This window comes from Vigna unguiculata, chromosome 7, assembly GCF_037176805.1.
Source record: "Vigna unguiculata cultivar grain cowpea cultivar isolate G323 ecotype 2 chromosome 7, ASM3717680v1, whole genome shotgun sequence".
Lineage (NCBI taxonomy): Eukaryota > Viridiplantae > Streptophyta > Magnoliopsida > Fabales > Fabaceae > Vigna > Vigna unguiculata.
The window spans coordinates 15,541,457-15,554,314 of record NC_140798.1 but is presented as its reverse complement, the minus strand read 5'-3'; the positions used below and the strand labels follow the sequence as shown (position 1 = coordinate 15,554,314).

Genomic DNA, 12,858 nt, shown 5'->3' with positions numbered 1-12,858 from the left:
AGAGTTCAAAAATGATGTCCTACTGTCCAGCATTAAGGGTGTTCAAATGGAGATCAACAAGAGAGCTTGGAAATATATGGTTGGACTCAAACCAAGGGGTGTGCAAGTGAGAAAAGGTGAAATTGGGGTTGTTCCATAATTCAACAAGATGCAATACTATGGCCAATGCTTGAGAAATCCTATTGCTGAAATCAAACACTTCCATGTTGGTGGTCGGATCAAAGGTTACTTGGTATGATTGTCACAAAAATCCTTATTCCACGTGGTACCAACCATTCAACATTGACTGAGGGAGATTTGATACTCATGTATTGCATTCAACACAACATTCAAGTGGATTGGATCTATGTGTTTCATGATCACATGCTCAAGATGATGTGACCCCAATAAGACTTATAGCAATGGGCCAACGCCTGGGTCCAATCTTTTTAATTTCTTTTAATTTCTTTTATTTTCTGTTATTTTTTTTTTAATTAAATAAGTGATCTAATTTGGTTTGTTTTGTTAATTGTAGACATTTTCAAAACCTTCCTATTAGTATTGGGCCTACGGCCCAACTCCTCCTTCACATCTCCACGCTGCAGCCAATATCTTCTTCAAACAACAGCGTCAATTGGGCCTTCTGCATGTAGCAGCCCAATCACATCAAGCAGGTAGAGAACACTCCCGCCTTTCATCAGCTCACCATAAATCCTAGTTTAGGTCGTTACCTATTCGGGATCCCCCAAACCAGTGAGAAACCAAAGCGAACCGAGCTTAAACACCATAAATCCTCATTCCGCTGCATTTTCCCTCGCTCTCTACGAGATTCAATCGGTGGAACACCGATTGGGAGAGCTTTTCCGGCGATACCGCGACAGAGGAGCCTCATCAAGTGGTAATCAGAGCCACTCGGTTCTCGGCATTGTCGCGAGATAAGTGTTCTTCATTTTTCTCTTTGTTGTTATTTCTTCAATTTTTTTTGTTCGATTTCGTCTTGTTCTGGCTTGATTGAGTTGTGCGTCTCTGTTGTTCATCTGTGCTAATATTTTTCATGCTAAAATTGATTCAAAATACTTGTTATGATTGTCTTGGATCAATACTGATTAATGCATTGTCACAAGCTTCCTAATCTGCCGATTCAAATGCATGTCAATTAGGTTTTTCAATTTTTTTTACCTAGCTTTAAATTGTATAATCTCGTGGTTTTGTCTTAATTTTTGATAATTCGTTTTATATGTCCTCAACTCTATAGATGTTGTCCCTGTTTTGTGTTTTGTTCACTGATTTGTATCTCTTTCAGTTCCTTTTTTTGTGTTTAAATCATTAGTTTCTGTTAGTATATGTTTTGTTGAATTCTGATTTGTTCTTAGATCATGAACAAATAATCTGCAAATCCTGTTTCTATGTGTTTTCTGTTGCCAATTTATTTGTTTCTAAGTTGTCTCTTGATTCAATTTGATGTTCGTCTGATATTGAACTAAGTGTTGGCCAATGATTGTTGCTACCAAACTGCATTTAAGTTATTCAAATCTGGATGTGTTCATAGTACTCATGAGGTTCTGGTTTAGCTGAAAGCATAGGCTATGGTAGCACCTTGTTTTTGTGCATTCTAGTTTCTTGAATCAGTGCCTGGCCAGTTAGTCGCTTTTGGAGCAGTTTTATAAATATTTTCACAGTATCTACTACTTGATTCCAGTTTAAAACTGTCTCTATTTTTTCGTTTGTTTGCTATATCACTATTCTTGTCTCTGTGATTAGCCTAGTGTATGGTGTTTTTGACATGTATCTGCAACTTCATTTTTGACTTGATTGTATTGGCAAATTTAGTCATTTAGATCACATATGTGTGCACTGACCGTGGCCTTAGTTGTGAGTTTTGCAGATTGATTACTTTGTTTCTCTGCAGTAGCTACTTTGTGGTGCTATGATTCTCATAGTCTATGACTACTTTGGCCAACATCAGTGTTTTAAAAATTTGTTGCATCTATCTGTGTTATTACACTATTGACCTTGTTTCATGCAGTCAGTTGTCTGGTCTGGATTTGCTTTGCAGTTGTTGTTTTGTCAGTCTATTGATATTAAAACTGTTTTAGTTTTCTGTTTGTCTGGTCCAATTCAATGCAGTAGTGGTATCAAGTTTCATTTACTCTTGAGTGCCTTTGTTATGGCCTGACTCGCTAGTTGTCTCCACAATTTCTGGTGCTCTTACTTTAATTGTCTGCTACTGGTTTCTTTGTTCACACATGTTCAGATTTTGAGATTGTCAAATGACATAAGCTGCTGCACCTTCTGTAATCTGTGTTGATGATTGATTCAAATCTGCTGCATATTGATTTTGTTTTGTTCTGCACTGGTCGAACCTTTTCTATTTGTCCTGTATGTGTTTTCATCATTATTTTTGAGTTGAATCATTTGTCTTTGTCATATGCCATTGACCATTTGAATGGAATTGGATAACTGCTTTGAAGTGAACCGTGCTTTAAAACAATAGTTGCACATGTGCTCTGTGAGTTGAAAAGAAAATCTGTGAGTTGAAAAGAAAATTTGTGAGTTGAAAAGAAAATTTGTGGATAAGACTATGATTGAAATTCTGCATTGACTCATTTGAGTGAAGAGAAAGAGTGCATCCAAATACAAAATAGTTCACGATTTTGTATTCACCATTACTTTCTAATACAATGTGCATGTGCTCTTGATTCAACTTGTTTTGAGTCTTTCTTTGAGTTTGGTTTTTGTTCATCTTGTCTAGACACCTTCTTTAGGTTCCTTTTGTGTGTCTTCTTTATTGGTTAGCTTGTTTTTCTTGGTTGTCTTTATTGGCTATCCTTGAGTTTGTCTCTTAAATCTTTCAATTGATGCTGTCCCATTCTTTCATTTGAACTTTTATTGCTTTCTGCTTTGTTATTCTTATGTGGAAGATTGTGCATGCTCTTGGTTCACTTTGCTTCCAACTCACTGTTTTGGAAATCCTTGTAGGTAAAGCCTCTTCTTGAAGGTGGAGTGTTGAGTGAACCTGTTGGGAGGTACATTGCCGAGAGATTCATAGGAGTGAGCTGGGACTTGAGACCATAAAAGTGGAAGACACTTGAGGGAGACTTATTTGGAGGCTGACCGAGAGAGAGACATAGCATAGCTTTCTTTTATTTTGTCATTTCTGTTTTCATGTCACGGGATTTTGTGTAAATTTTCTTTTAGATTTCAGTGTTTTCCTTTCATTTGGCTTAGGTGGGAAAATGCTTTAGAGCAATCCCATCCTTAGCAAGTTTGTAATAGTTTAAGCGTTTAGTGTGAGGTTCAAGGGGTTTCAAAGGCCACTTGAATTTTCACTTAGGATTTTCGTCTAGTTTATGTTTTTCGCTTTTATGTTTTTTGTTTTATGCTTTTAATATCCAGGTTTTGTGTGCTTTGTGTTTGCCATTTATGTTTTAGGTCACCGTGATATCTAGGTGCCATCTGTTTAACACCTAGTTGACCTTCTTTTGGTCTTTAAGTTTTCACTTTCTTCACACACCTTGTCAATTTGTTTTTCACACAATTTGTTTCATTTGTATTTTTATTGAGAAATTTTGTGAAAGCATTTTAGAGATCTCTGGCTAGGAAAGGCTTGGTTCCTAAGCTTGTCCATGTGACTCACCTCTCTTTCCTGGGAGTATCTCTAGAATTCTTTTCCACTACTTTCTCTTTAGAAACTCATCAACTTTGTGAAAAAAAAATTTGTCAAAAGTGTTTCAAAATGAGTTTTTCTTTTTCTAGCCGAATGCATGTAGATAGGCATAATAGTGTGCATTTAGATAGGCATAATAGTGTGCATTTAGGTAGGCATAATGGTAGTCATGAGTTGCATCAAACCATTCATAGTGCCATTCCATTCTTTGGGGAAGATATAGGACCAATATCATTTAAAGATTGGATGTGGGATACTGAGAAATTGGTGCAACCTTTGTTTAGTAAATATATTCATTTAGACATTCTTAGACATGTTACATCTAGGTTCGTAGGACGTGCATTTGATTGGTGGCAAGAGAGGCAATATAATGTGAAAATGGGGAGAATATCATGCATCAATACATTTTATGAATTAAAAACATGCATATGGAAACATTTCATACCCCCTTCATTTAGGATCACTAAAGAACAACAAGCAAGGATAGAAGACTTCATCCAAAACATTGCTAAGTTTTCTAGACTAGAAAAAGATTTTAAGCACAATTTAGACTTGCTCTTGAGTGAACAAAGAAAAAAAGAAAAATACAAGAGAGAGCAAGCTAAACATCAAAAGCTTCGAGAGTTTCAAAAGAAGCAAGAAAAAGAAGAGCTTGCGAAGTTTTGTGCTCAAAAAGAACAAGAGGAAAAAGAGATAAAAGAGAAGAAAAAAAGAAAGGAAGAAGAAAAGGCTAGAGAGGAGAGTCTAAGAAAAACAAAAGATGAGAATAAGAGAAAAGAATTAGAGGACAGGGAGAAAATAAAACAAGAGAGTAATTTTGAAATACAATCACAAGTGGTAGAGTTAAAGTGCATTTCAAAAGAGCAAAAAGGACTCTGTGTTAGGGATTTGGTGATCAATATTCTTCATCAATTCCTTACATGAAGATCCCATTTTCAAACAAAGTTTTTCCATCTTTAAACTCTACTCACTTTTTCATTCAATCTTTTGTTCTGTTTTCTTCTCAAAATTTTTGTTCTCCATCTCATTTCCTTATTTCATCTTCCTCAACACAACATTCAAGTGGATTGGATCTATGTGTTTCATGATCACATGCTCAAGATGATGTGACCCCAATAAGGCTTATAGCAATGGGCCAACGCTTGGGCTCAATCTTTTTAATTTCTTTTAATTTCTTTTATTTTCTATTATTTTTTTTAAATTAAATAAGTGATCTAATTTGGTTTGTTTTGTTAATTGTAGACATTTTCAAAACCTTCCTATTAGTATTGGGCCTACGGCCCAACTCCTCCTTCACATCTCCACGCTGCAGCCAATATCTTCTTCAAACAACAGCGTCAATTGGGCCTTCTGCATGTAGCAGCCCAATCACATCAAGCAGTGTCTCCAATCTTCTTTTGCAACCGTGACCAGAGAGTTAGCAACATCTGTTTTGGGCCATCAATTAAGTCTAGCCTATCTGCTTATTAGAGGGATGCGAGCCACACATCACGAGTGTCAAGCTAGGTTTCTTTCGCGCATCGCCATTCACGCGAATCACTCGTTCAGCCTCCACCCAGCCAAACCTTTTCCACCTTTGTTTTGCGTTGGAGCGCCATTAGGGTTCTGCCTTCATGCCTAACCAAAGTCCGCATCTATCCACCACATGCTTTTCACTCACAACCATCTCTTGCTGTCAACACGAGATTCTTCCTTCACGCGTTTTCACACCCCTCTTGATGGGCTTTTATCAACAGCCCATTTGCTTTCACGTTGAAGCATCACAAATACATCAACATTCACTCATGCGAAGTAACCCTCTACTAGGGTTCCGTTGGTCCTTTGGCTGCACCTCTTTGCTAGGTTTCCTTTCCTCCACCATCACGTTTTCCTTACCAATCACTTAGGGTTAACCTCATATCTTTGCCGTTAGGAAACTCTGTTAGACGGCATTTCTTCTTCTCCCTTTCCCGGTTGCCTTCAGTTATAAAAGGCAAGCCAACCTTATTGTAATACAGCTTTGATGAATGAGAATATTCGGTAGAGAACACTCCCGCCTTTCATCAGCTCACCATAAATCCTAGTTTAGGTCGTTACCTATTTGGGATCCCCCAAACCAGTGAGAAACCAAAGCGAACCGAGCTTAAACACCATAAATCCTCATTCCGCTGTGTTTTCCCTTGCTCTCTACGAGATTCAATCGGTGGAATGCCGATTGGGAGAGCTTTTCCGGCGATACCGCGACGGAGGAGCCTCATCACAAGGCCAAGAGGCTCACGGATTTTAGGCTTCCATATGTGGTTTTGGTGTCTAAATTCATTGAATACTTTGGTATTGATGTAGAGGATGAGTTAGAGGAGTCAACTGGACTATTGAATCATAACTCGAACCAAAATCTGCACAAAATGGGCTCTATCAAGGTGAGAAATGGATGGACAACTGCTGGAGCTGTTGTTGGTAGTGCACATGACCATGAATTCGGTCCAAGTGGTGCAAATCAAGAGGAAGAACCAACTGTTGGACCTATGGACTTGATTCCCTACAACCCTCCAGAGAATAGAGGTCCTGTGTACTCACATTTTGAGAGGATGGTGTTGAACCAGCTGCATGAGCTCAATGTGTCTCAACATGAACATCACAACTTTTGCAATGAGAGATTCAATGCATTGGATGGCCAAATCCATGACATCCATGATATGTTCCACTCATTCCAGACCAGAAATGATCCTCAGGATGACTGAGTGTGGTGGTTGTTTAGCTTTATGCATTTGTTTTCTGTTTTCAGTTTCTGTTGGTTGTATTCTCTTCCAGTATTAATCAAATGATATGCAATGCTTGTTATCTTTATGCATTTGTTCTCTTTGATGAATCCAAAGGGGGAGAAAAATTAGAAAAATTGGAAAATGGATAATTGATCACATTAAACTAAGCATTAAATTGGAATCAATAATCAAATCTGAATTTGAATCCATATTATTGATAGGGGGAGCATGATCACATTTGTATACTTGCTAGTTTGTGTGTATTGCTACTGTAAATGTTTTTCAGGTTCACAAGCTTCAAGCTAAGGTATCACTTCATCAATTGGTATCCAACAAATGGAAGCATTTGCAATGAAAGATAGAAGAAGATAGATGAAAGGAAATAGAGGTTGGCTTCATCAAATTAGGGGGAGATTATTGACATGAGAAGCCAAGGTGGTTTGCTTCTTGTAGATTTGATGAAGATTGAATGAAGCTTTTTTGAACTATCTTGAAGCCATTACCATTGGAATGAAGCCTACATTGATGAAGGAAAGGAGATTTGATGATATCCATGGTGATCAAGGCTGGAACGTGTGCTCTCCATGTAGTTACATCAATTAGAAAGTGTATTTGTAGTTTGTAATTCATGTTGTAGACCTTATAGCATTAATTAGATGTAGTTTGGTCTTTATTTTTTTCTTAATCTATTGAATGGTTTTTCAACAGGTTAAAATGTCTCTTTTAATCTGTTGAATGGCTTTTTAACAGATTAAAAGGTTGGCTGCAGTAGTCTTAAACTACAACAAATTCAATTAGTTGATTTAGTTTTTAATCGACTGATTTCACTTAAGTCAAGTGAAATCAACTGATTGATTTGAAAATCCACCTGTTGAATTTCGTAATAGTTTGACTATAAAAGATGTGATTTTCGAAAGAGATGTATGTTGATCATTTTAGAGCACGATTTTGTTCTAGAAACTTGTGGAAACTCTCTCCTTCGTGATCATATGTTGAAGATTGATCTTGGATCAATTCTTGGAGCTTTTGGCTTGGTTTGAAGCTTAGAGAAAGTGGTTTGTGGTAGGCTAGGTTGTGCTACCACTGAGGTTTGATCTTTCTCAAGCTTTGTGTGTGTGCCTGGTAGTTTTCCAGGTCTACAAGAAGGTTCTTGCTGTGTTGGTGTGATTCTTGTGTGATTCAAGAGTCTTTTATGGTGTTTTTGCATATTTTGGAAGTGTAAGGGTGGATACTTTGTAAACCTTTTGAAATAGTGCAAATTCAAGCTAAGGTTGCCTTGACAAACTAGATGTAGCTCATGTTTGAGTGAACCAGTATAAAATCTCGTGGTGTCCTCTCTTCTCTAACCTTTCTCTCTTACATTTTCATTTTAAAGTTTCAAGAACTTGTGCTTTAATCATCTTTTTCATGTTCTTGCATGTTTTCATGGCATCTGCAGCATTGATCATTTTTGTATAATCATTTGGAATTGGTCTTGATTATTCTTGAGCATTGTTTCTGGTTTAAAATTCAAATTCGCATTTATCCTAGTATTTCAGTCGACTATTTTTCAGTTTCAATCAATTGATTATACCATAAAAGAATTTGTTTAGTAAAATCAATCTGTTAACTCTGTTTTTGATCGATTGAAGGTGTATAGTTCAGTATTGTTGCATCCTAACTTGGTGATCTATTTGATTCAATTAAAGGTGATTTTTAGCTTTCAAAGATAGCCTAAATTTTTAACTAGCCAATTCAACCCCCCCCCCCCCTTCTTAGCTTTTCAACCATTTCAAAACTAACATTTAGCATATGGATTCATTCCATCTGTAGCAAGTCCAAATCTAATGTTCCTTGAATCATTGGAGAAATTTAGGAACATGGAATCAATTTTCTTCCATTGCAAACCATCTACCGGATGTCTCAAATGGTCATCTGTTGTACATCCATTTGCATGCCATCTCATGAGTTTTGCATCATTTGCATTGCTAAATAAATGTTTCAATCGTGGAACTACAAGAAGATACCACAAAACTTTTACCGAAGGACCCTTACTATCAGATTCAAACTCACTATGTTTTTATTTGTATCGTGACACCCCACATTGTGGACATTGATGTAACATGGCTAACTCCTTCCTGTACAAGACACAATCATTTGGGCATGCATGATTTTTTTTTATCCTCCATACCCATCGGACATAATATCTTCTTCGCATCATAATTGCGTGTTGGCAACGTGTTACCTTTAGGAAGCATGTCACTCAACAACTCAAGTAATTCCGTGAAGCTTTTATAAGTCAACCCATTTCTTGCCTTCACATTGAACAATTTTAATACCGTTGACAATCGAGTATACTTAGTGCATTCTGCGTACAGAGGTTTTTCTGTGTCATTGCACAAATTGTCATACACATTCGCACGTTGAAAGGAATCATGTCCAATATCACGAATCATTTCCTCCATTCGATCATCCATCTCTAAATCAACTTCTTTTGCTTCAGACACATCTACACTTGGCATGTCTATTAATTCACCATGCCATATCCACTTTGTGTAGCTCTTTAAGAAACCATCACAAAGAACATGCTCCTTAATAACGTCAGTTGGTAGTTTTCTCTCATTCAAACAATTAACACACAAGCAATAGAATTTTCCATTATTATCTGGAACATTCATATTTGCAAATTCAAGAAATTCTTATACTCCATTCTCATATTCATTTGTTGTGCGTAAACAATTTATCCAACTCTCATCCATTATTGTGTGTATAAATTAACACCACTGCTTTTGGTTAGAGAGTGGAAACAGCCAAACACGTAGTCCAATCTGTGAACTCAACACTACCACCATTTAATATAACATAACAACTCATTTGACTTTGGAACGGTTCACACAAAGGAATTCTAAGTAACAAAAATTCTATGAGCACAAGCTATATAACTCACTAATGAAGATAGAACAAAAGAATCTCTCAAATAGTTGAACAACAGTTTTTATTGATAGTAGACATCATAATTCCACAACTAAAATTTAATTAAGATGAAAGAATTTGGAGATACTAATTTATGCAACTGAAATTAATTTATAGACAATGTTTTAATTTTATAGTAGATAAAAAATTAACCTCAATCTTAAAAATAGAGATGTTAAAGAGGGTTATATGGAACAGAAGAAAAGAAAGTGACGAAAGAGAAGGACATATGAGATAAAGAAGGACAAAATTCACAAGCTAAATTACTAAACAATGAGAAAAGCCAAATTCTTCTACTCGCCAATTTCTTAAAATAAATAGGAATCCTTATGAATCAACTAAAAGAAAATAATAAACGAACCATGGAGATTCAAAATAGATGGGTGAGAGAAAATTATTACCTTAAAAGTGAACCACTAAAGTAATGCACAGAATTAAAGGCATTTGGGAGGGGTTGCGTGTTGTAAGATTAAACTATGATATCGAATAATTAACTCCATGGCTGATATTGTAGAGTGGAATTTAACTCTATTGAATGCACAAAATTTCAAGTGATGGTTGAAGTGTCAAAATTAAGATAATTTCTCTTGAAATAAATTTAACACTCCAAAACACCAGAAAATCCCATAAAAACCTTTGAAGATTGTTCTTGTAGTTCTAGTGTGTGTTAGTGAACTTTGAAACCAAAGAAATGAAAGTCATCAAGTCTCAGAACTTCTCATTCTAAGGACACAAACCAACTGAAGTTGAATCTCACTATTTGAAATATTCTAAGGAATGTAATGTGAAACCCCTCTCTCCAATTTAGAAAACTTGTCAAAGTTGAAACTTGGAATGGTAATAGTTAATGAGATGAGTAGGAAGAAGCCAATAAGCTATGATCATCTGGCCATAATGTAAATGTAAGTTTCCCTTTTCATTGAAATTTCCAAAACACATAATTGAGAGTAGGTAGAAGATTGACGTCGAGTGAAGAAGCTTTATTTCCTCAACAATGAAAGAAATTAAAAAAGATGAAAGAGAAAGGTGCTTTGCTTTTAGCCATTCTTAGAATCTGATATCATGTTGTTTGTAACACCCCATTTAATTAAGTACGTGAAATTAAAGGAATGTCACGATAAAGATAACATAAAAACGCGGTCTGGGATCAACTCCATACAACCCATGGCACACCACGATGCCCAAAAGAAACTAGAGGAAAAGTTAACCAGAGTGCATAAAACTAAGGACAAACAGATACATGGGTCGCAACCCTAAATGAACTCATGCAGAAATAACAACTAGTCCATGCAGACTATGCAGCAGAATCTCCACTTCCATGCTGACTTCTGGAACCTCGCCCATCTGCTCCCATCAATTAAATTGATGATCATCGCAAGAAAGAAGAACCACATACAAGACAACCATACAATACACAGGGTAAGCTAGAGCCAACAACATTTTTATCATACAATCAAAATATATTTCTCGTCATTCAATATCCAAACATCAACCAATCATGTTATGACTCTCAATCAATACACTACGACTCGACTCGACTCATCCGGATTCGTATAACTTGGTCGGATTCAGCGGATGCTTGCACTTGTGGTGGATAGCTCTGCTCACTCCCGAGCTACTCGATCCTTAGCTATGTGTTACAAGTGTTATGATGAATCAATTTTCCCTCACCACAAGGTTAGTCCTTAATGAATTTCAAGCCTCCTGCTACTCTTACCACATGAGTCAGTCCACCCCAAGTGAGACTAATTGGCTCCTTAGAGTGTCAGGATGCAACCTTAACTTGAATCCTTACCTAGTCATACATATGGGGCACCACCATGAACACCCACTAACAGGGGCCATGGAATTATGTCCCGACCACTAAAGCGCGACCCTGAAAGCCTCACCTAGAGACCCCAAGGAATTATGCACTGACACATACAAAACATAATCACATAGCCAAACAATACTCACCATGCACGTATACGTTAATTTTGCCGACCTTTAAAGTCAACGCCTTTCATGTTCCAGGCCCAACCCATTTCAATTCTTCATAACCATTCATGCTCATAGGTTCTCACCTCATCTCATTTTCATGCCACTTTAACAATAACCAACTCACTTAGTTCACATGCCAACTTTTATACTAGCTCCATCATCCACAACTCATGATTCATGCCAAGCATACATAATACTACATTATATACATGTTTCTCATCACACAATTCACACCCAAACCAATATTAATCATCCAAGAATAAACCAACACCCAAACAGCGTACTGCCTCGTCCAACCCCTCACTCAGGCTGAAGGGTCTCGCTCAGGCGAGACGTGCTAGCTCAGGAGAGCCCCCTTCGCCTAGGCGAGGGCTCAAAAGAGAAGCAGGAGCACATGCGGGATCTCGCTTAGGCGAGACCCCTCTCGCCTGGGCGAGATGCTCGCTCGCTCAAAAAGCCGAGCTGGTCGCCTGGGCGACCTTTCGCGCAAAAGTCCTAGGCGAGCTCCCTATTCATCTCGCATAGGCGAGACTGGCTCGCTTGGGCAAGATTAACTGGTCTCGCCACTGTTCTTCACTGTCCTCAACACAGTTCATGCCCAAACAACAACACCAATCATGCCATACACTCACAGACACATATAAACACGAAAATTACAGGACACCATCAAAACTAACAACATTGCACCATACAATAGGGTTCTAGCTTCCCTTACTTGGGAATAAGCTAGCAAAGACCCGACACTCCCTTTATTCCGAACACACGAGCACAGCAACTCAAGGAGCGAACGGAAGAGCTGAAAAGATAGCGGAACAGAAGCACGATATGGTCACTAGGAACCCTAGCTGGGAAAAGAACGAAATGAACAACAGAGACGAGTATGGGCTAGCCACAACACTTACATGGAGTAGGAAAACAACTTCGAACTAGCTCGGAGACGGCAGAACCCTAACCCTAGCAGAGCGTCTTGTGAGAGCAAGGGGGTGACAGCTGGTTTTCTGAAAGTAAATGAAAATGTGTAATTAGGGCAACACGAAGGGTTCTTATATCATGGGCCAGCCTTTAGGCCCACTGTTGCAGGGCAGCCCTAAAGATTAAGATGGCAAAAATAAAAAGGGGCTTTACATTCTCCCCAACAAGAAAATTTTTGACCTCGAAAATAAAGACTCACCAGACAAACAGATGTGGATGTGATTTTCTCATGTCCTCCTCCAACTCCCAAGTTGAGTCACCCGTCCTCCGATCCCAGATGACTTTAACAAGACTGACAGTTTTTCCTCGGTGTTCCTCCACCTTGCTATCCTCAAGAGCGATGGGTGGTACTTCCACGGTGAGGTCTTCCCTGATCTGTATATCCTCGACTTCTAACACATGAGTTGGGTCAAACACGTACTTCCTCAGCTGCGAGACGTGGAACACTGGATGAAGGTTCGCCAACTGCGGGGGTAAAGCTATCTCATAAGCCACCGGTCCAATCCTCCTCATGATTTGATACGGACCAAGGAATTTAGAAGAGAGTTTCCTTGAGCGGAGAGCCCT

At 38.0% G+C, this 12,858-nt stretch overlaps 1 pseudogene; it reads right to left on the bottom strand.

Moving 5' to 3' along the window:
- LOC146884664 (uncharacterized) overlaps positions 1 to 9,452 on the bottom strand; it is a 29,723-nt pseudogene extending 20,271 nt beyond the window's left edge.
- Between the last annotated feature and the right edge of the window lie 3,406 nt (positions 9,453 to 12,858).